Consider the following 23310-nt stretch of genomic DNA (forward strand, 5'->3'; position numbering starts at 1 on the left):
GAGGCCATGCAGCTGACAGAAGAAATACGTCGCCAGCGCACACCATCGAGGAGGATTCTCGATGTACAGGTATCTCTGCAGGATCCGAGTGGGTTTGGGAGGTGCTGCTGAAGAAGTATTGGTGAGTTGCTGCAGTGCATCTTGTAGATGGTACACACTGCAGCCACGGTGCACTGGTGGTGCAGCAAGTCACTATTTAAGGTGGTGGATGGGGTGCCAATCAAGCGGGCTGCTTTGTCCTGGATGGTGTCGAGCTTCTTGAGTGTTGTTGGAGCTGCACTCATCCAGGCAAGTGGAGAGTATTCTATCACACTCCTGACTTGTGCCTTGTAAATGGTGGAAAGGCTTTGGGGAGTCATAAGGTGAGACACTTGCCACAGGATACCCAGCCTCTGGCCTTTGGAATTCTCTTCCCCAGAGAGCTGTGGAGGCTGGGTCATTGAGTGCGTTTAAGGTGGAGATAGACAGATTTTTGAATGATAAGGGAGTCAAGGGTTATGGGGAGTGGGCAGGGAAGTGGAGTTGAGGCCAAGATCAGATCAGCCATGATTTTATTGAATGGCGGAGCAGGCTCGAGGGGCCAAATGACCCACTCCTGCTCCTACGTCTTCTGTTCTTGTGTCTCTCATCAGCTCCGGCCGCCACGCTGAGTTGTGTCTGACCCCGCGCATGCGTCCCATGGCCTCGCCCTCTCCTGCTCCACAGGCGCCCGGCCCGCACCGCGCATGCTCAGCACACACCCTGGGCCCCTGTCAATCATCCTCCCCCGCGCCTGCACGCTGGGCCCCTGAGCTCCAGGCTGCCGCACGGGGCTTTCTTTGTAAAGTCGGTGTTGGTGAAGAGCCGCAATCAGTGAGGGACAGTGAGTTTTGCGAGGGGGCGGAGTGAACCGCAGCACGTGATCGCAGGGCCTGTGACTGACGGGAGCTCTGACCAATAGGAAGAGCACGGGCAGAGCCGACTGGTGGTGGGTCCTCCAACCAATGGCGGTGCAGCTAGGGGGCGGGGCCTCCTCTCCAGCTCAGGTGCACTGGGGCCGATTGTGACGCACTGTCCCCAGGTGAGAGCAGCTCAGTCAGCACAGAGCTGGGGCTGGAATCTGGGAGAGGGGCCGCAGGCAGCGGGCCTGGCAAAGGGACAGTCACTGATTGAATAATAAACAGGGGTAAGGGGACACTAACCTCACATCATATATATATTAATGAATACTTTACATCTGTTTTCACAAAAGAGAGGGACGATGCTGACATCGCAATCAGGGAGGAGGACTGTGAAATATTAGATGAAATAAACATAGTGAAAGAGGAAGTATTAAGGGGTTTAGCATCTTTGAAAGTCGATAAATCCCCAGGCCCGGATGAAATGTATCCCAGACTGTTAAGAGAAGTAAGAGAGGAAATAGCAGAGGCTCTGACCATCATTTTCCAATCCTCTCTGGCTGCAGGTGTGGTGCCGGAGGACTGGAGGACTGCTAACGTGGTACCGTTGTTTAAAAAGGGAGAAAGGGATAGACTGAGTAATTACAGGCCAGTCAGCCTAACCTCAGTGGTGGGAACATTATTGGGAAAAATTCTGAGGGCCAGGATAAATCTTCATTTAGAAAGACACGGATTAATCAGGGACAGTCAGCATAGATTTGTTAAGGGAAGGTCGTGTCTGGTTAACCTGATTGCATTTTTTGAGGAGGTAAGAAGGAGGGTCGATGAGGGTAGTGTGTTTGATGTAGTCTATATGGATTTTAGCAAGGCTTTTGATAAGGTTCCACATGGCAGACTGGTCACGACAGTAAAAGCCCGTGGGACCCAAGACAAAGGGACAAGTTGGATCCAAAATTGGCTCAGAGGCAGGAAACAAAGGGTAAAGGTCGAAGGGTGTTTGTGACTGGAAGGCTGTTTCCAGTGGGGTTCCGCAGGGCTCAGTACTGGGCCCTTTGCTTTTTGTGGTATATATCAATGATTTGGACTTGAATGTAGGAAGTATGATTAAGAAGTTTGCAGATGATGCAAAAGTTGGCCGTGTGGTTGATAATGAAGAAGAAAGCTGCAGACTGCAGGAAGATATCAATGGACTGGTCAGGTGGGCAGAACAGTGGCAAATGGAATTCAATCTGGAGAAGTGTGAGGTGATGCATTTGGGGAGGGCTAACAAGGCAAGGGAATACACATTAAATGGTAGGACACTGAGAAGTGCAGAGGATCAGAGGGACCTTGGAGTGCATGTCCACAGATCCCTGAAGGTAGCAGGACAGGTAGATAAGGTGGTTAAGAAGGCACACGGGATACTTGCCTTTATTAGCCGAGGCATAGAATATAAGAGCAGGGAGGTTATGCTTGAACTGTATAAAACACCAGTTAGGTCACAGCTAGAACACTGCGTGCAGTTCTGGTCACCACATTACAGGGAGGATGTGATTGCACTAGAGAGGGTGCAGAGGAGATTTACGAGGATGTTGCCTGGTCTGGGGAATTTTAGCTATAAGCAGAGATGGCTGGGGTTGTTTTCTTTGGAACGGAGGAGGCTGAGGGGAGACCTAATTGAGGTGTATAAAATTATGAGGGGCCTAGATAGAGTGGATAGGAAGGATCTATTTCCCTTAGCAGAAGGGTCAATAACCAGGGACTAAGCTCATGGTATACAGAGACATGGACCATGTATGCCTCAGAGACATGGACAAGTGATAGGGAATAGATAGATTTAATGACATAGATTTTAATTGCATATAGATTTAATAACATAGATTTTAATTGCTTAAACTAATGACCTTAAGTAACTTGAGAGCCACAGTAAAAAAAACCCTATCAGCAATCTGCTGTGAACGTGCAGACTATGATGTTCACACGCTGTAGGGAACAAAGGGCTAACAGGCGGCACCAAGATCCAATCACAATCAGGTCTGGCCATGATTACTCAGGTCTGGCCATTTTGCTGAACCAACCCTAGCTCAATATGCATGCTATTCAGCCAATGGTGTCAAAGGGGAGGATGCATTTGCTGTGTAATTTGATGCTGTATAAAAGCCAGCCATTTTAAAAACGTGCTCCACTCCTACTGCTGCTGTGTATAACAAAGGATTGAACCAGTACTAAAGTTTGCTGAAATAAAGAAACTAATTTAAGCTCCCACTGGATTCGAAATTTTATTTGGAAGCGTTCCACTAGAATTAAGAGATCGAACAACCATGTACAGCAGGCACCTCAAAGCACTGGAGAGGTACCACCAACGCTGCCTCCACAAGATCCTGCAAATCCATTGGCAGGATAGGCGCACCAACGTCAGTGTTCTCACTCAGGCCAACATCTCCAGCATCGAAGCTCTGACCACGCTCAATCAGCTCCGATGGACGGGTCACATTGTCCGCAGGCCCGATACGAGACTCCCAAAACCAGCGCTCTACTCGGAGCTCCGGCACGGCAAAAGAGCCCCAGGTGGGCAGAGGAAATGCTTCAAGGACACCCTGCAAGCCTCCTTGAAAAACAGTAACATCCCCACCGACACCTGGGAATCCCTGGCCCAAGACCGCACAAAGTGGACAAGCATCCGGGAAGGAGCCGAACACCTCGAGTCTCTTCGCCGGGAGCAAGCAGAAGCCAAGTGCAGGCAGCGCAAGAAGCGCACGTCAACCCAAGCACCCCACCCACCCGCCCCTTCAACCACCATCTGCCCCACCTGTGACAGAGACTGTAGGTCCCGCATTGGACTCATCAGTCACCTGAGAACTCGTTTTTAATGTGGAAGCAATTCATCCTCAGTTACAGAGTCATAGAGTCATACAGCACAGAAAGAGGCCCTTCGGCCCATCGTGTCTGAGCTGACCATCAATCCCTGTCCAGTCTAATCCCATTTTCCAGCATTTGGTCCATAGCCTTGTATGCAATGGCATTTCAAATGCTCATCCAAATGCTTCTTGAATGTTGTGAGGGTTCCTGCCTCTACCACCCTTTCAGGCAGTGAGTTCCAGATTCCAACCACCCTCTGGGTGAAAAAGTTCCTCCTCAAATCCCCTCTAAACCTCCTGCCCCTTACCTTGAATCTATGCCCCCTTGTTATTGACCCCCCTACTAAGGGGAAAAGTTCCTCTTTATCTACCCTACCTATGCCCCTCATCATTTTGTACACCTCAATCAGGTCCCCCCTCAGCCTTCTTTGCTCCAAGGAAAACAACCCCAGCCTGTTTAGTCTTTCTTCATAGCTGAGGCGCTCCATCCCAGGTAACATCCTGGTGAATCTTCTCTGCACCCTCTCCAAAGCAATCACATCCTTCCTATAGTGAGGCGACCAGAACTGCACACACTACTCCAGCTGTGGCCTCACCAGCGTTTTGTACAGCTCCATCATAACCTCCCTGCTCTTATATTCTATGCCTCGGCTAATGAAGGCAAGTATCCCATATGCCTTTTTAACCACCTTATCTACCTGTTCCGCTGTCTTCAGGGATCTATGTACATGTACACCAAGGTCCCTCTGACCCTCTGTACTTCCTAGGGTCCTACCACTCATTGTGTATTCCCTTGCCTTATTTGTCTGTCCAAAATGCATCACCTCGCACTTTTCCGGGTTAAATTCCATTTGCCACTTTTCCGCCCATCTGACCAACCTGTTTATATCGTCCTGTAGCCTGAGGCTTTCCTCCTCGCAATTTACCACCCCACCAATTTTCGTGTCATCTGCGAACTTACTGATCATACCTTTTACATTCTCATCCAAATCATTTATGTAGATCACAAACAGCAAGGGTCCCAGCACCGATCCCTGAGGTACCCCGCTGGACACAGGCTTCCAGTCACAAAAGCATCCTTCGACCATCACCCTCTGCCTCCTGCCACTCAGCCAGTTTAGGATCCAACGCGCCAAGGCACCCTGGATCCCATGGGCTCTTACCTTCTTGACCAGTCTCCTATGCAGGACTTTGTCAAAAACTTTACTGAAATCCATGTAAACCACATCCACAGCATTTCCCTCATCCACACACCTAGTCACCCCCTCGAAAAATTCAATCAGATTGGTCAGACATGATTTACCCTTGACAAAGCTATGCTGAATATCTCCGATTAATCCTTGCCTCTCTAAGTGGAGACTAATTTTGTCCCTCAGAATTTTTTCCAATAATTTCCCTACCACAGATGTTAGGCTCACTGGCCTGTAATTCCCTGGTTTATCCCTGCTACCCTTCTTGAATAATGGTACTACGTTAGCTGTTCTCCAGTCCTCTGGTACATCCCCTGTAGCCAGAGAGGTTCTGAAAATTTGTGTCAGAGCCCCTGCAATCTCCTCCTTTGCCTCACACAACAGCCTGGGATACATCTCGTCCGGGCCTGGGGATTTATCCACTTTTTGGCCTGCTAAAACCACTAGTACCTCCTCCCTCTCGATGCTAATATGTTCAAGTATGTCACAGTCCCCTTGCCCGATTTCTATGTCTACATCGTCTTTCTCCATAGTGAACACAGATGCAAAAAATTCATTTAAAACCCCGCCTACATCAGCTGGCTGTACACACAGATTGCCACTTTGGTCCCGAATGGGCCCTACCCTTTCCCTGGTTATCCTCTTGCCCTTAATATACTTATAAAACATCTTAGGATTTTCCTTTATTTTGCTCGCCAGTGTTATTTCATGGCCCCGCCTTGCCCTCCTAATTTCTTTTTTAAGTACGCCCCTGCACTTTTTATACTCCTCTAGGGCTTCTTCCGTCTTTAGTCTTTTGTAACTGCCAAAAGCCCCCCTTTTTTTCCTAATGCATTTTTGTATATCCCTTGTCATCCAAGGTTCCCTTTGCTTGTTGGTCCCACCCTTGACCTTTACAGGAACATGTTGGCGCTGTACTCTCTCTATTTCCCTTCTGAAAGCCTCCCACTGCTTTGATGTGGGACTGCCTAAGAAGGAGAACCAGGGGGCCTAGATTTAAAGTAATTGGTCAGAAGTTTAGAGGGGATTTGAGGAGAACATTTTTCACCCAGAGGGTGGTGGGGGTCTGGAACTCACTGCCTGAAAGGGTCATAGAGGCAGAAACTCTCATCACCTTTAAAAAGTACTTGGATATGCACTTGAAGTGCCGTAACCTACAAGGCTACGGACCAAGTGCGGGAAAGTGGGATTAGGGAGGATAGCTCTTTGTCGGCCGGCAGAGACAAGATGGGCCGAATGGCCTCCTTCTGTGCTGTAAATTTCTACGATTCTATGATTCATTGATCATCCCATTCCCAAGCTGACTCTGTGTTAACACCTCAGACGAGCCGTCCCACGTAGAGTGCCTCCCTCAACCTGTTCTCCCGGTTACAGAACCAGTTTGTCTCTCTCAGGAATGCCCAAGGCTCTGTTGTCTGTACACCAACTCACTCGTGACCTCACATGTTGCAACAAGTCTGCTGCCTGAGCAGTTTGCAGTGTTATTAGGTCTGTGGGTCTCTTAGCAACCACCTCCCTTATCTAGGCAAAGGGCCCAACTCCTGACTTTGGCTGTTATCATTCCAAACTTCAGCATTCTCTGTCTTTTAGCTTCAATCTATCTGTGTCCACCCAGTGACAACACTGAGCCCCTCCCTCCAACCACTGACACTCGCCCTCTTGCTGAGAAAGAAAGACTTGCATTTATATAGCGCCTTTCACATGTAGGAAACGCAGCAGCCAATTGGTGCACAGCAAGCTCCCACAAACAGCAATGTGACACTGACCAGATAATCTATTTCAGTGATGTTGATTGAGGGATAAATATTGGCCCCAGGACACCGGGGAGAACTCCCCTGTTCTTCTTCAATGTAGTGCCATGGGATCTTTTACATCCACCTGAAAGAGCAGACGGGGCCTCGGTTTAACATCTCATCCGAAAGACGGCACCTCTGACAGCGCAGCACTCTCTCAGTACTGGAGTGTCAGCCGAGATTTTTATGCTCAAGTCTCTGGACTGGGACTTGAACCCACGACCTTCTGACTCAGAGGTGAGAGTGCTGCCCACTGAGCTAAAGTGCCTGGAGCTAAGCCAGCTGGGATACTTGACATAGGATTACATCGGATATACGGCACAGAAACAGGCCATTCGGCCCAACCAGTCCATGCCGGTGTTTATGCTCCACTCGAGCCTCCTCCCGTCTTTCCTCATCTAAATCTATCAGCATAACCCTCGATTCCCTTCTCCCCCATATGCTTGTCTAGCCTCCCCTTAAATGCATCGATACTATTCGCTTCAACCACTCCCTGTGGCAGCGAGTTCCACATTCTCACCACTCTCTGGGTAAAGAAGTTTCTTCTGAATTCCCTATTGGATTTCTTGGTGACTATCTTATATTGAGGCCTCTAGTTATGCTCTTCCCCACAAGTGGAAACATTCTCTCTGTATCCACTCTATCAACATTTTTCATAATTTTAAAGACCTCTATTAGGTCACCCCTCAGCCTTCTGTTTTCAAGAGAAAAGAGACCCAGCCTGTTCATCCTTTCCTGATATGTATACCCTCGCATTTCTGGTATCATCCTTGTAAATCTTCTCTGCACCCTCTCCAGTGCCTCTATATCCTTTTTATAATATGGCGACCAGAACTGTACGCAGTACTCTAAGTGTGGTCTAACCAAGGTTCGATACAGGTTTAGCATAACTTCACTACTTTTCAATTCTATCCCTCGAGAAATAAACCCTAGTGCTTGGTTTGCTTTTTTTATGGCCTTGCTAACCTGTGTCGCAACTTTTAGTAATTTGTGTATTTGTACTCCGAGATCCCTTTGCTCCTCTACCCCACCTAGACTCGCACCCTCCAAGTGATAAGTGACCTCCCCATTCTTCCTACCAAAATGTAATACCTCACATTTATCTGTTCAGCCTTGGTCACTCTGCAAAAACTCTGAAATGTTTAATAATGAAATCAGGGAGTCAAAAAGCTCAGGTGAGGCAGTTTAAAAAGACAGTCCCTGACCAGAGATTGCTGGATGCTGACACTCGGTGCTCACGAGGATAGAATGTCCCATTCCCCAGGCACAGACATCCAGCACCTCGATCACAGCAACAATTCACAAAACACTGGCAATATAACTTGGAGCAGAGACGGTTAAGTGGAGCTGTGATCGAGGTGCTCAAAATTAGGAGGGGTTTTGATTGAGCAAACAAGGAGAAGCTGTTGTCACTGGCAGGAGGGTCGGTAATGAGAGGACACAGATTTCAGATCATTGGCAAAAGAATCGAGAGAGGAAATGAGGAGACTTATTTTACACAGCGAATTGCGCTGCCTGAATGGGAGGTGGAAGCAGATTCAATAGTAACTTTCAAAATGGAATTGGATATATACTAAAGGCAGAAATTTGCAGGGCTGTGGGGAAAGAGCAGGGCAGTGGGACTAATTGCATCGCTCTGTCAGAGAGCCGGTACCAGCCCGATGGGCCGAAAGGCATCCTACTGTGCTCTATGATTCTATAACATCAGCTTCTCTCTGCTCACTACTACTGAGGGAACAGGGAATAATCTTTAAATCCAGCACAGTTATTGGGGTTTTAACATTAACAAGCCCCAGTTGCCTGAATTAACATGGTTCAGTCCTGGATGTGATTAAAGGCATCGGAAACAGTGGAATTGACGCACCGCAGTCACACTGTGGACACTCTGGTGTGTCAGTGGGTGGGATACACCAGGGAATCCCTTTCCACACACGGAGGTTGACTCGAATGATCGGGAGTCCCAGGGTTTCAGATACCAGATAATCAAACTCACAAGAACACAAATTGTGTCTCCAGACTTTATTAAGAGCGCTGCATAACACAGATCGGGTGATAATTCCCTCAATCTGGAGAATAGAAGTACAGTGGATTCACGCGCGATCTTCTCGAGTCTGTTCCAACTGACAACGGCTTAAGTGGCCTGTTCTTATACACAAGCTTGGTTACCGCTCAGGAAATGGGATTGTTTGGACCTCTGTTGACTGCCTCCTGAACTCCTGCTAATTCAGGGAATTTAGTCCATCTGTGACCAGACTATAACCACAAGCCCGTCTGGTTATCACACCTATACGGTCCGTGAGGTTATTATCAGATTCACACCCAGACGTTGTGCCTTCACTTGTCTGGCACTTCATCCCATAACACGGGTACAGGGGCTCAGTAATGTTTCATCCATCAGAAAAAGACAAAGTTCAATATACTGGTCAGCTTAACGGAATCTCATAATATTTAAGGGGCCATCAATATAAAATAGTCTCTGATAGATCAAGTAGGGAATTCAGGAGAAATTTCTTTACCCAGAGAGGGGTGAGAATGGGGAGCTCGCTACCACAGGGAGTGGTTGAGGTGAACAGCACAGATGGATTTATGAGGAAGCCACACAAGGGAGAAAGGAGTGGGAGGATGTGTTGATCGGGTTAATTGAAGTAGGGTGGGTGTGGAGCATAAACACTGGCATGGACCAGTTGGGCCGAATGGCCTGTTTCTGTGCTGTACATTCTATGGAACACCATGAACTGTCAAAAGAAGGGAATCATCAGCACAACAGTCTTAAACATTAAACAGCAGTACAAGAATTTATAAAACATTCATCCATTCCATGTTCATGTCACCCCAGCTGTCTGCAGGGCCCTGCGCTACAGACCAATGTGAACTCGCTGGTGTGTCAGTAGGCTTGATGACCAAGTGAATCCCTTCCCACACACGGAGCAGGTGAACGGTCTCTCCCCAGTGTGAACTCGCTGGTGTGTCAGCAGGTTGGATGACTGAGTGAATCCCTTCTCACACACAGAGCAAGTGAATGGCCTCTCCCCGGTGTGAACTCGCTGGTGTCCGCTCAGATTCCTGGAGCTTTTAAAGCTCATCCCACAGACAGAACATGGAAATGCTCTCTGATCGGAGTGAACTCGCTGGTGTTGCTTCAGATCCCCAGAGGTTTTAAAGGTCTTCCCACAGGCAGAACAGTTAAATGGTCTCTCATCAGTGTGATATCGCTGGTGTCTCAGTAGGTGGGATGACTGAGTGAATCCCTTCCCACACACGGAGCAGGTGAGCGGCCTCTCCCCAGTGTGAACTCGCTGGTGTGTTAGAAGATGCGAAGACCAATTGAATCTCTTCCCACACACGGAGCAGGTGAATGGCCTCTTTCCAGCTCCCTCCGGCAGGAGTCCCTTCAGCTCCTGGGACATTTGAAAGCTTTTCCCACAGTCAGAATGTTTCACCGGCCTCTCCCCAGTGTGAACTCACTGGTGTGCCAGCAGATTCGAGGACCGAGTGAATCTCTTCCCACACACGGAGCAGGTGAACAGAATCTCTCCTGCTCTCTCCAGCTGGTGTCTCTTCAGATCCTGGGACCTTTTAAATCTCTTCCCACAGTCAGAACATGTAATCGGTCTCTCATCACAATGAACAAGCTGGTGTCTCAGGAGGGTGGCAGAATGAGAGAATCGCTTCAAAAACACGGAGCAGGTCAACAGTCTCTCATCGGGGTGGACAAGCTGGTGTCGCAGCAGCACGGATAGTGCAACTAAGCCCGTCCCACACACGGAGCGGGTTAAAGGTCCCTCCCGCGTGTGAATTTGCTGGTGTATCATTGGATCGGATGGCTGAGTGAATCGCTTCCCACACACGGCCCGGGTTTCTCCCCAGTGTGTGGCCACTGGTGTCGCTTCAGGTATTTGTAGATTTTGAAGCTCTTTCAGAACATTTAAAAGTTCTCTCCCCAGTGTGAACTCACGGGTGTGCCAGCAGATTGGAGGAGCGACTGAATCAGGTCCTGAGGAATCGTGTAACTCTGTCAGAATTTGAGGTGATGTTTGGTCTGAGCTTCCTGTCTGTAAATGCTCCACTTCTAAAACCCTGTAAAAGGAGTGTAGAAAGGGTAAGGGGGAGGGAGCAGGAATTTTTTTGGCTTATTTTACCTCAAAGAACAGGGTAGAGCCAGTCCCACTGGGGTCCAGCCGTGCCCACAATAACCAGCGGGCCAGAAACAGCCCAATCCACCTCACTGACTTGGCCCTGAAGTCAAATCAAGTTTCAAATTCAAAAATGACATCCTTTGTGACTGTGACAAAGGTAAACTATCACTCCTCATCCTTCCTGACTTGTCTGCAGCCTTTGACACGATTGACCACTCCATCCTTCTCCAACGCTTCTCCACCATCGTCCAGCTGGGTGGGACTGCACTCGCCTGGTTCCATTCTTATCTATCTAATCGTAGCCACAGAATCACCTGCAACGGTTTCTCTTCCCACTCCTGCATCGTTACCTCTGGTGTCCCCCAAGGATCTATCCCTGGGCCCCTCCTATTTCTCATCTAAAGGCTGCCCCTTGGTGACATCTGAAAACACAGCGTCAGTTTCCACATGTACGCTGACGACACCCAGCTCGACCTCACCATCACTTCTCTCGACCCCTCCACGATCTCCAATCTGGATCTGGGTGAGCAGAAATTTTCTCCAATTAAGTATTGGGAAGACTGAAGCAATTGTTTTCGGTCCCGAGCCACTGACTCCATCCCTCTCCCTAACATCTGTTTGAGGCTGAACCACACTGTTCACAACCTCGGTGTCATATTTGACCCTGAAATGAGCTTCCGAACACATATCCGCAGCATAACAAAGACCGCCTATTTCCACCTCCGTAACATCGCCCGTCTCCGCCCTTGCCTCAGCTCATCCGATGCTGAAACCCTCACCCGGGCCTTTGTTACCTCTAGACTCGACTATTCCAACACACTCCTGGCTGGCCTCCCACATTCCAACCCACGTAAACTTGAGGTGATCCAAAACTACCCATGTCATAACTCAACACCAAGTCCCGTTCACCCATCACCCCTGTGCTCGCTGACCTACATTGGCTCCCGGTTAAGCAATGCTTTGATTTCAAAATTCTCATCCTTGTTTTCAAATCCCTCCATGGCCTCGCCCATCCCTACCTTAGTTATTCCCTTCAGCCTCACAACCACCCGCCCCCCACGATAGAATCACAGAAAAATTATGGCACAGAAGGAGGCCATTCGGCCCATCTTGTCCGTGCCGGCCGATTAAGTGCTATCCACACTAATCCCACTTTCCAGCACTTGGTCCATAGCCTTGTAGGTTACGACACTTCAAGTGCATATCCAAGTACCTTTTAAAATGTGATGAGAGTTTCTGCCTCTACCACCCTGTCAGGCAGTGAGTTCCAGACCCCCACCACCCACTGGGTGAAAACATTTCTCCTCAACTCTCCTCTAAACCTCCGACCAATTACGTTAAATCTATGCCCCCTGGTTGTGGACCCCTCTGCCAAGGGAAATAGGTCCTTCCTATCTCGGCCTCTCAGAATTTTATACACCTCAATCAGGTCTCCCCTCAGCCTCCTCGGTTCCAAAGAAAACAACCTCCTCTCCCCCCCCCCCTCCCGAGACATCTGCGTTCCTCCAATTCTGCCCTCTTGAGCATCCCTGTTTATAATCGCTGCACCATCAGTGGCCGTGTCTTCTGTTGCCTCGGCCCTAAGATCTGGAATTCCCTCCATGAACCTCTCCGCCGCTCTTTCATAGAAAATAGGAGCAGGAGTCGGCCATTCGGCCCCTCGAGCCTGCTCCGCCATTCAACGAGATCATGGCTGATCAAAACCCACCTCTGTGACCAAGCTTTTGGCCATCTGCCCGAATTTCTCCTTCTGTGGCTCGGGGTCACATTTTTCAATGTCTTACAATACTCCTGTGCAGCGCCTTGGGACGTTTTCCTACATTAAAGGTGCTATAGAAATACAAGTTGTTGTTGTTCTCATTGTTAGAGGTGAGCTCTGAACAGGCCCCGCCCCCTCCCTCTACTCCGCATGCGCCACTCCAAGGTGAGCGCGGGCTCTGAACAGGCCCCGCCCCCTCCCCCTACTCCGCATGTGCCACTCCAAGGTGAGCGCGGGCTCTGAACAGGCCCTGCCCCCTCCCCCTACTCCGCATGCGCCGCTCCAAGGTGCGCGCGGGCTCTGAACAGGCCCCGCCCCCTCCCCCTACTCCGCATGTGCCACTCCAAGGTGAGCGCGGGCTCTGAACAGGCCCCGCCCCCTCCCCCTACTCCACATGCGCCACCGGGCCCCGCTCCCGAGGATGAGCCGCTACCGCGCCTGCACAGGGCCCTGCATTCTGGGTCGGCCCGGGCAACCGCGAGAGTCCCGATCACCGGCGGAAAATGAGTTCTATGAGGGTTTTTTATATATAGCGGAGAGAAGCGCGGGTGGGGAGATAAATAAAAAGAAAATACAAACCAGACCGTCCCGGCACCGAGCGGAGCAGATTGAGCGGCCGCAGCCCCTTGTCTTCTGCACGGAGCCGGACTGGGGCACGTCATTGTGGTAAACCACGTTCACTATCGTATCACTGTTAGTAGTTAGCACTGTTCACCACTGTTCGTTATAACTGTATCACTGACCACTATTGTATCACGGTACGAGGTCGCCTCTTGCCACACTGCTATACCTGGGATGACCACTGCCGACTCCGCCTTGGCTCCACCCACCAGGCCAGGTATAAAGGTGAGCGACTGGCTGGTATTCCTCCTGCTTGGATCGGATCACCCACGAGAGTGGGCTGTTATTTAGTCAATAAAAACCTTTAGTCACCTTCGTAACTCTTCGCCTTTTATTGGAGGAATTGATAGGTATATCAATTTTATTGACTAAATTTAATGATGTCCGACAACGAGTCACAACCGGCGGAGGAGCCACCAGCGCAGCTCCCAGGAGCACAGCCACACCAGCCAGCTTGGCTGCGAGCCCTCAGACCGCCGTACCTGGACCTGAACCCACGAGCAGCAAACTCAGCCGCAGACTTTAAACACTGGCTGGTCTGCTTCGAATCATACCTGAGAGAATCCAGCGTCCCTCAGGCATCCAAACTAAGTGTCCTGCAGGCACAACTGAGCCCGAGAGTATACACTCTCATCGAGGACATGACTACCTACGAGACCGCCATCAACCTGCTGAAACAGAAGTACCGGACCCCGGTAAACTACATGTACGCTAGGCACCTCCTAAGATCACGGCCGCAACAGCCAGGAGAATCAGTAGCCGAATTCTCACAGGCGCTATATGCACTCGCCAGGAACTGTGACTTTAAATCGGTGTCGGCAGCCGAAAATACTGAAGATAATATCCGCGACGCATTCCTGAAAGGCCTACGGTCCGAGTACTCACGGCAAAGACTGCTGGAAGCTAAAGACCTCAGCATGGAAAAAGCTGAAGCCCTCGCTATCTCCCTGGAAGTGGCCCACCAAGATCAGGAAGCATTCACCAGGTACTGCTCGCGACCCTGGGACTCGGGCCCGACCCCTACCACAGCACCCTTCCCAGCGCCGCCCCCGGGACCTACCTCTGCGTCGGCGTCCCGGACCCGACCGGCCCCGCCACCCCCGGCACCGGCCCCGACATCGGGCATCCGCGATCGGGCCGCCGGCTGTTTTTTTTGTGGCCAGGAGAAGCACCCGAGGTCGCGCTGCCCAGCCAAGAACTCCATATGTAAAACCTGCCTGAAGAAAGGCCACTTCTCCAAGGCCTGCAGGAGCGGATCCTCAGAGGCCAGCAGTGCCGCATGCGAACTATGGGGGCGGCCATCTTCGTTTAGGGCAACTGAGGCCAGCATCCCCACACATGAGTCATGGGGGCGGCCATCTTTGATTAAGGCAACCGACCCCAATAGTGCCTCATGGGGCCCTACCTCGTGGGAGACGCCATTTTACTCACCACGCCCGACCGCCTCGCCCGCAGATGACAACGACTCGCTCAGCTACACACTAGCTTCCGTCACCCTGGACCAAGCCCGCCCGCACCATCTGTCCAAGTCAATGATGGACATCAAAGTGAACGGCCACGCCACGACCTGCCTGTTCGACAGCGGAAGCACGGAGAGCTTCATCCACCCAGACACGGTGAGCCACTACTCCCTCTCTGTCCTACCAACGCACAGCCGAATCTCGATGGCATCGAGGTCCCACGCCACGGACATCAGCGGCTACTGTGTCGTGACCCTGTCGGTTAAGGGCACGGAGTATAAAAACTTTAAACTCCTCGTCCTCCCCCATCTCTGCGCTGCCGTCCTACTAGGGCTGGACTTCCAATCCCACCTCCAAAGCGTAACCCTAGCATACGGTGGACCCCTCCCCCCACTCACAGTCAACAACCAGCAAACGTTAAACCGCCCACCGCGTAACACCTGCAGCCTCTCCACCCTCAAGGTCCCGCCACCCTCTCTGTTTGCTAACCTTACCCCTGACTGCAAACCCGTCGCTACCAAAAGCAGGCGGTATAGCGCCGGGGACAGAGCCTTCATTAGCTCTGAGGTGCGGCGCCTCCTGAAAGAGGGCATTATCGAGGGGAGCAGCAGCCCCTGGCGTGCCCAGGTCGTAGTCGTAAAGACCGGCGATAAAAACCGCCTGGTCATCGACTACAGCCAGACCATAAACAGATATACCCAGCTGGACGCATACCCCCTCCCCCGCATATCTGACATGGTCAATCAGATCGCACAGTATAAAGTATTCTCGACCATCGACCTGAAGTCGGCCTACCACCAACTCCCTATCCACCCTGAGGACCGCCAGTATACCGCCTTCGAGGCGAATGGGCGCCTATACCACTTCCTTAGGGTCCCCTTCGGTGTCACTAATGGGGTCTCGGTCTTCCAAAGGGAGATGGACCAGATGGTTGACCAGAACGAACTGCAGGCTACATTCCCCTACCTAGATAACGTCACTATCTGCGGCCGCGACCAGCAGGAACATGACGCGAATCTGGAGAAATTCCTCCGTACGGCCCAACGGCTGAACCTCACCTACAATAAGGAGAAATGCGTGTTTAACACCACGCGCCTTGCCATCCTCGGCTGCGTAGTGGAGAACGGAATCATCGGCCCCGACCCAGAAAGAATGCGCCCCCTCATGGAGCTACCCCTCCCCCACTGCCCTAAAGCACTTAGGAGAACCCTGGGGCTTTTCGCCTACTATGCCCAATGGGTACCCAATTACGCGGACAAAGCCAGACCCCTCCTGAAAGCCACTTCCTTCCCCCTCACGGAGGAGGCGTGCACGGCCTTCTCCCTCATTAAGGGAGACATAGCCAAGGCCACGATGCACGCAGTGGACGAGTCCATCCCCTTTCAGGTGGAGAGCGACGCATCCGACTTCGCCTTAGCCGCCACCCTAAACCAGGAGGGGAGGCCAGTGGCCTTCTTCTCAAGGACCCTACAGGGCCCCGAGATCCGACATTCGTCGGTCGAGAAAGAGGCCCAGGCGATCGTGGAGGCAGTACGGCGCTGGAGGCACTACCTGGCAGGCAAACGATTTACCCTCCTCACCGACCAGCGTTCGGTGGCTTTCATGTTTAATAACAAGCTGAAGGGCAAAATCAAGAATGACAAGATTTTGAGATGGAGAATCGAGCTCTCCACCTACGATTATGAGATCTTGTACCGGCCAGGCAAGCTGAACAAATCCCCTGATGCCCTTTCACGAATGACATGCGCCAGCGCGCATATCGATAGGCTTCAGACCCTCCACGACCAGCTCTGCCACCCCGGAGTCACCAGACTCTACCATTTCATTAAGGCCCGCAACCTGACCTACTCCATCGAGGAGGTCAGGACCATGACCAGGAACTGCCAGACCTGTGCGGAGTGCAAACCGCACTTCTATAGGCCGGACCGAGCAAGCCTGATCAAGGCCACCCGCCCCTTCGAGCGCCTGAGCATCGACTTTAAGGGGCCCCTCCCGTCCTCTGACCGTAATGTGTACTTCCTCAACATCGTTGATGAGTACTCCCGTTTCCCCTTTGCCTTCCCCTGCCCCGACATGACCAGTAGCACGGTCATTAAGTGCCTGAATGCCCTCTTCGCCTTGTTCGGGTTCCCGAACTATATACACAGCGACCGGGGCTCCTCCTTCATGAGCGAGGAACTCCGGCAATTCCTCCTAGAGAGAGGTATTGCAGCAAGCAGGACCACCAGCTACAACCCCAGAGGTAACGGTCAGGTGGAAAGAGAGAACGCGACGGTATGGAAGGCCGTCCTCTTAGCCTTAAAGTCTAAGGGCCTCCCAACCTCCCGCTGGCAAGAAGTCCTCCCGACAGCGCTGCACTCCATCCGGTCATTACTTTGCACGGCCACTAACACCACCCCCCATGAACGAATGTTCGTTTTCCCCAGGAAGTCGACTACGGGAACCACTCTACCAACCTGGCTGACCGCCCCGGGGCCGGTCTGGCTGCGGAAACACGTGAGGACCCATAAAACGGACCCCCTGGTCGAGAGGGTGAACCTCCTGCACGCCAACCCCCAGTACGCCTACGTGGCGTACCCCGACGGGCGGGAGGACACTGTCTCCCTACGAGACCTCGCACCCTCAGCCGATCCGGAAACACCGCCACCACCCCCCCCAACCTCAGTCCAGGTAGACGGCATGCCGGAACCCCACGAGCCCTCGCCGACCACGCAAACACCAGCATCAACACCGGATAAGGCACCAGCACCGGATAAGGCAACACCACCGCTGCGGCGATCGGAGAGGCTTACGAAGCCTCCGGACAGACTGACCTACCAGAATTGGTAGTACACTTCACCCCGCCGGACTTAATTCTAAACAAGGGGTGAATGTGGTAAACCACGTTCACTATCGTATCACTGTTAGTAGTTAGCACTGTTCACCACTGTTCGTTATAACTGTATCACTGACCACTATTGTATCACGGTACGAGGTCGCCTCTTGCCACACTGCTATACCTGGGATGACCACTGCCGACTCCGCCTTGGCTCCACCCACCAGGCCAGGTATAAAGGTGAGCGACTGGCTGGTATTCCTCCTGCTTGGATCGGATCACCCACGAGAGTGGGCTGTTATTTAGTCAATAAAAACCTTTAGTCACCTTCGTAACTCTTCGCCTTTTATTGGAGGAATTGATAGGTATATCAGTCATCAACTCCACGGCGGTGACTGACGGGAGCTCCGACCAATATGGAGAGAGTGGGCAGAGCTTGGAGGACTGAGATGGCGGCGGGTCCTCCAACCAATCGGGAGTGTTTGATGGGACAGTGTACAGGAAGCTTTACTCTGTATCTAACCCATGCTGTACCTGCTCTGGGAGTGTTTGATGGGACAGTGTAGAGGGAGATTTGCTCTGTATCTAACCCGTGCTGTACCTGCCCTGGGAGTGTTTGATGGGACAGGGTACAGGAAGCTTTACTCTGTATCTAACCCGTGCTGCACCTGCCCTGGGAGTGTTTGATGGGACAGTGTACAGGAAGCTTTACTCTGCATCTAACCTGTGCTGTACCTGCCCTGGGAGTATATAAAAAGAAAAAGGGTGGCTAAAGTGAATGTTGGTCCCTTAGAGGATGAGACCGGGAAATTAGTAGTGGGGAACATGGAGATGGCAAAAACGCTCAACAAATATTTTGTATCAGTCTTTACAGTAGAGGACACTAAAAATATCCCAACACTGGACAAACAGGGGGCTATAGGGGGGTGGGGGGGGGGGGGTGGAGAGGAGCTAAACACGATTAAAATCACTAAGGAGATGGTACTCGGTAAGATAATGGGACTTAAGGCGGATAAATCCCCTGGACTTGATGGCTTACATCCTAGGGTCTTGAGAGAGGTAGCGGTGGTAATTTTCCAAAACTCCCTGGATTCAGGCAAGGTCCCAGCAGATTGGAAAACTGCTAATGTAACGCCCTTATTTAAAAAGGGAGGTAGACAAAAGGCTGGAAACCATAGACCAGTTAGCCTAACATCTGTGGTTGGTAAAATGTTGGAGTCCATTATTAAGGAAGCAGTAACAGGACATTTGGATAAGCATAATTTAATCCGACAGAGTCAGCATGGTTTTATAAAGGGGAAGTCATGTTTGACAAATTTGCTCGTATTCTTTGAGGATGTAACAAACAGGGTGGATAAAGGGGAACCAGTGGATGTGGTGTATTTGGAGTTCCAAAAGGCATTTGACAAGGTGCCACACAAAAGATTACTGCACAAGATAAAAGATCACAGGATTGGGGGTAATATACTGGCATGGGTGGAAGATTGGCTATCTAACAGAAAACAGAGAGTTGGGATAAATGGTTCATTCTCGGGTTGGCAATCAGTAACTAGTGGTGTTCCGCAGGGGTCAGTGCTGGGACCCCAACTCTTTACAATCTATATTAACGATTTGGAGGAGGGGACCGAGTGCAACATATCCAAGTTTGCCGACGATACAAAGATGGGAGCGAAAGCAGTGAGTGAGGAGGACATAAAAATCCTGCAAAAGGACATAGACAGGCTAAGTGAGTGGGCAGAAATTTGGCAGATGCAATATAATGTTGGAAAGTGTGAGGTTATGCACTTTGGCAGAAAAAATCAAAGAGCAAGTTATTATCTAAATGGAGAGAAACTGCAAAGTGCTGCAGTACAAAGGGATCTGGGGGTCCTGGTGCATGAAACACAGAAGGTTAGTATGCAGGTACAGCAGGTGATCAGGAAGGCCAATGGAATCTTGGCTTTTATTGCAAGGGGGATGGAGTATAAAAGCAGGGAAGTCTTGCTTCAGTTATACAGGGTATTGGTGAGGCCACACCTGGAATATTGCGTACAGTTTTGGTTTCCACATTTAAGAAAAGATATACTTGCTCTCGAGGCAGTTCAGAAAAGGTTCACTTGGTTGATTCCAGAGATGAGGGGGTTGACTTATGAGGAAAGGTTGAGTCGGTTGGGCCTCTACTCATTGGAATTCAGAAGAATGAGAGGCGATCTTATCGAAACATATAAGACTGTGAGGGGGCTTGATCGGGTGGATGCGGGGAGAATGTTTCCACTGATGGGTGAGACTAGAACTAGGGGGCATAATCTTAGAATAAGGGTCTGCGCTTTCAAAACTGAGATGAGGAGAAACTTCTTCACTAAGAGGGTGGTAAATCTATGGAATTTGCTACCTCAGATAGCTGTGGAAGCTGCGAAATTAAATAAATTTAAAACGGAGATAGACAGTTTCCTAACTGATAAGGGAATTAGGGGTTACGGGGAGAGGGCAGGGAAGTGGACGTGAGTCTAGGTTCGGATCAGCCATGATCCTATTGAATGGCAGAGCAGGCCCGAGGGGCCGTATGGCCGACTTCTGCTCCTACTTGTTATGTTCTTTTTCTCTTCACATATCTATAAAAGCTTTTACAGTCAGTTTTTATGTTCCTTGCAAACTTACTCCCATATTCTATTTTCCCCTTCTTAATTAATCCCTTTGTCCTCCTTTGTTGAATCCTAAACTGCTCCCAATCCTCAGGTTTACTGCTTTTTCTGGCCAATTTATATGTCCTCTCCTTGGATCTTATGCTATCCCTAATTTCCATTGTTAGCCACTGTTGAGTCACCTTTTTTGTTTTATTTTTATGCCAAACTGGGATGAACAAATTCTGCAGTTCATCCATGCGGTCTTTGAATGTTTGCCATTACCTATCCACCGTCAACCCTTTGAGTGACATTCCCCAATCAATCCTACACAACTCGCTCCTCAGACCATCGTAGTTTCCTTTATTTAAATTTAGGACCCTCGTCTCTGAGTCAACAACTTCATTCTCCATCTTAATGAAGAATTCGATCATATTATGATCACTCCGACCCAAGGGGCCTCGTACAACAAGATTGCGAATTAATCCTTTCTCGTTACACAATACCCAGTCTAAGATGGCCTGATCTCTGGTTGGTTCCTTGACATATTGGTCCAGGAAACCATCCCGTAAACACTCCAGGAATTCCTCCTCCACAGTAGAGGACATGAGAGGGGGGGAGGGAGTCCCTTTAAATGTGGAGGGGGTGGACGTCCCTTTAAATGTGGAGGGGGTGGACGTCCCTTTAAATGTGGAGGGGGTGGACGTCCCTTTAAATGTGGAGGGGGTGGACGTCCCTTCAAATGTGGAGGGGGTGGACGTCCCTTTAAATGTGGAGGGGGTGGACGTCCCTTTAAATGTGGAGGGGGTGGACGTCCCTTTAAATGTGGAACGGGTGGACGTCGCTTTAAATGTGGAGGGGTGGGTGTCATAGAAACATAGAAGATAGGAGCAGGAGTAGGTCATTCGGCCCTTCGAGCCTGCTCGGCCATTCAATGAGATCATGGCTGATCATCCAAATTCAGTACCCGGTCCCTGCCTTCTCCACATATCCCTTGATCCCTTTAGCCTTAAGAAATATATCCAACTCTTTCTTGAATATATTTAATGAACTGGCCTCCACCGCCCTCTGTGGCAGAGAATTCCACAGGTTCACCACTCTCTGGGTGAAGAAATTCCTCCTCATTTCAATCCTAAATGGCTTACCCCTTATCCTTAGACTGTGACCCCTGGTTCTGGACTCCCCGGCCATCGGGAACATCCTTCCTGCATCCAGTCTGTCCAGTCCCGTTAGAATTTTATAAGTTTCAATGAGATCCCCTCTCATTCTTCTAAACTCCAGCGAGTACAAACCCAATCGACCCAATCTCTCCTCATACGTCATTCCTGCCATCCCAAGTATCAGTCTGGTGAATCTTCGCTGTACTCCTTCCATGGCAAGAACATCCTTTCTCAGATAAGGCGACCAAAACTGCACACAATACTCAAGATGTGGTCTCACCAAGGCCCTGTACAACTGCAGCAAGACATCCTTGTTCCTGTACTCAAACCCTCTCGCTACGAAGGTCAACATACCATTTGCCTTCTTAACCGCCTGCTGCACCTGCATGCTTACCTTCAGCAACTGGTGCACAAGGACACCCAGGTCTCGTTGCACTTCCCCTTCTCCCAATCTATTGCCATTCAGATAATAACCTGCCTTCCTGTTTTTGACACCAAAGTGGATAACCTCGCATTTATCCACGTTATATTGCATCTGCCATGCTTCTGCCCAAATCATACTGGAGTTTCTCAGCATCCTCCTCACAGCACACACGCCCACCCAGCTTTGTGTCGTCTGCAATCTTGGAGATATTACATCTAGTTCCCTCGTCCAGATCATTAATATATATTGTGAATAGCTGGGGTCCAAGGACCGATCCCTGCTGTAACCCACTAGTCACTGCCTGCCACTCGGAAAAAGACCCGTTTATTCCAACTCTTTGCTTTCTGTCTGCCAACCAGTTCTCTATCCAAGTCAATACCTTGCCCCCAATCCCATGTGCCTTAACTTTACACGCTAATCTCTTATGCGGGACCTTATCAAAAGCCTTTTGAAAGTCCAAATACACCACATCCACTGGTTCTCCCTTATCTATTTTACCAGTTACATCTGCTGGCTCAGATGGGATTCCAGCAGAAATCCTTAAAAAAGGTGGCCCTGAGCTCCTGACACACATACATGCCTTCCTCCTAAAAAATATGGCAGCAGGAAGAAATTCCACAAGAGCTCAGAGACGCTTTGATTGTTACTATCTTTAAAAAGGGGGAAAAGTCGGTGTGTGGTAACTACCGAGGTATCTCCCTTCTTTCTTCCACAGGAAAAGTGCTTGCCCGTGTCCTTGCTAACAGACTTTTGCCATTATCTGAGGAGGTGCTTCCGGAGTCGCAGTGTGGTTTCCGACCATCCAGAGGAACAGCTGATATGATCTTCACAGCACGTCAATTACAGGAGAAATGCCGTGAACAAAAGCAACCACTGTTCATAGCTTTCATAGACTTAACTAAAGCTTTTGACACCGTCCACCGCCAGACTTTATGGCATATCTTGGCTAAGCTTGGTTGCCCCAATAAATTCATCTTAGTCCCGAGGCTGCTACATGACAACATGTCCTCAGCAGCAGCGGTTCTATTTTAGAGCCCTTTACAGTTGACACTGGAGTAAAACAGGGCTGCATCATTGCTCCAACGCTTTTTGCAGTGTTAATCTCAGTTATCCTCCATCTCATCGGCAATGATCTGCCCACCGGAATTCAAATCCTTTACCGTCCTGATGGCCGAATTTTCAATCTCAACAGGCTTAAGGCCAAGAGCAAAGTCTCCATCACTACCATTATGGAGTTACAGTATGCAGATGATAACGCCATCGCAGCTCTTTCTGAGCATGATCTACAAAACACCTTGAATGCTTTTTCCAGAGCCTACAAACTTCTGGGCCTCACCAGGAACATAAAGAAAACCCAGGTGCTCCACCAGCCATCACCTAATCAGCTTGCAACTCCTCCCTCTATAAAGATTGATAATAACACCCTTGAAAATGTCAACACCTTTCCATATCTTGGTAGCCATTTATCCTCCAAAGCTGACACTGATTCTGAAATCCATCACCGCCTGAGTTGTGCAAGTGCAGCCTTTTCTAAACTGAGGAGGAGAGTCTTTGAAAATCATGACCTCCAAGTCCAAACTAAAATTCTTGTATACAAAGCCATCATCCTTCCCACCCTTTTATATGGAGCTGAAACC

The sequence above is a fragment of the Somniosus microcephalus genome, unplaced genomic scaffold (assembly GCF_052327205.1).
Source record: "Somniosus microcephalus isolate GS21.2 unplaced genomic scaffold, FLI_Smic_1.0 scaffold38, whole genome shotgun sequence".
In the NCBI taxonomy this organism is placed as follows: domain Eukaryota; kingdom Metazoa; phylum Chordata; class Chondrichthyes; order Squaliformes; family Somniosidae; genus Somniosus; species Somniosus microcephalus.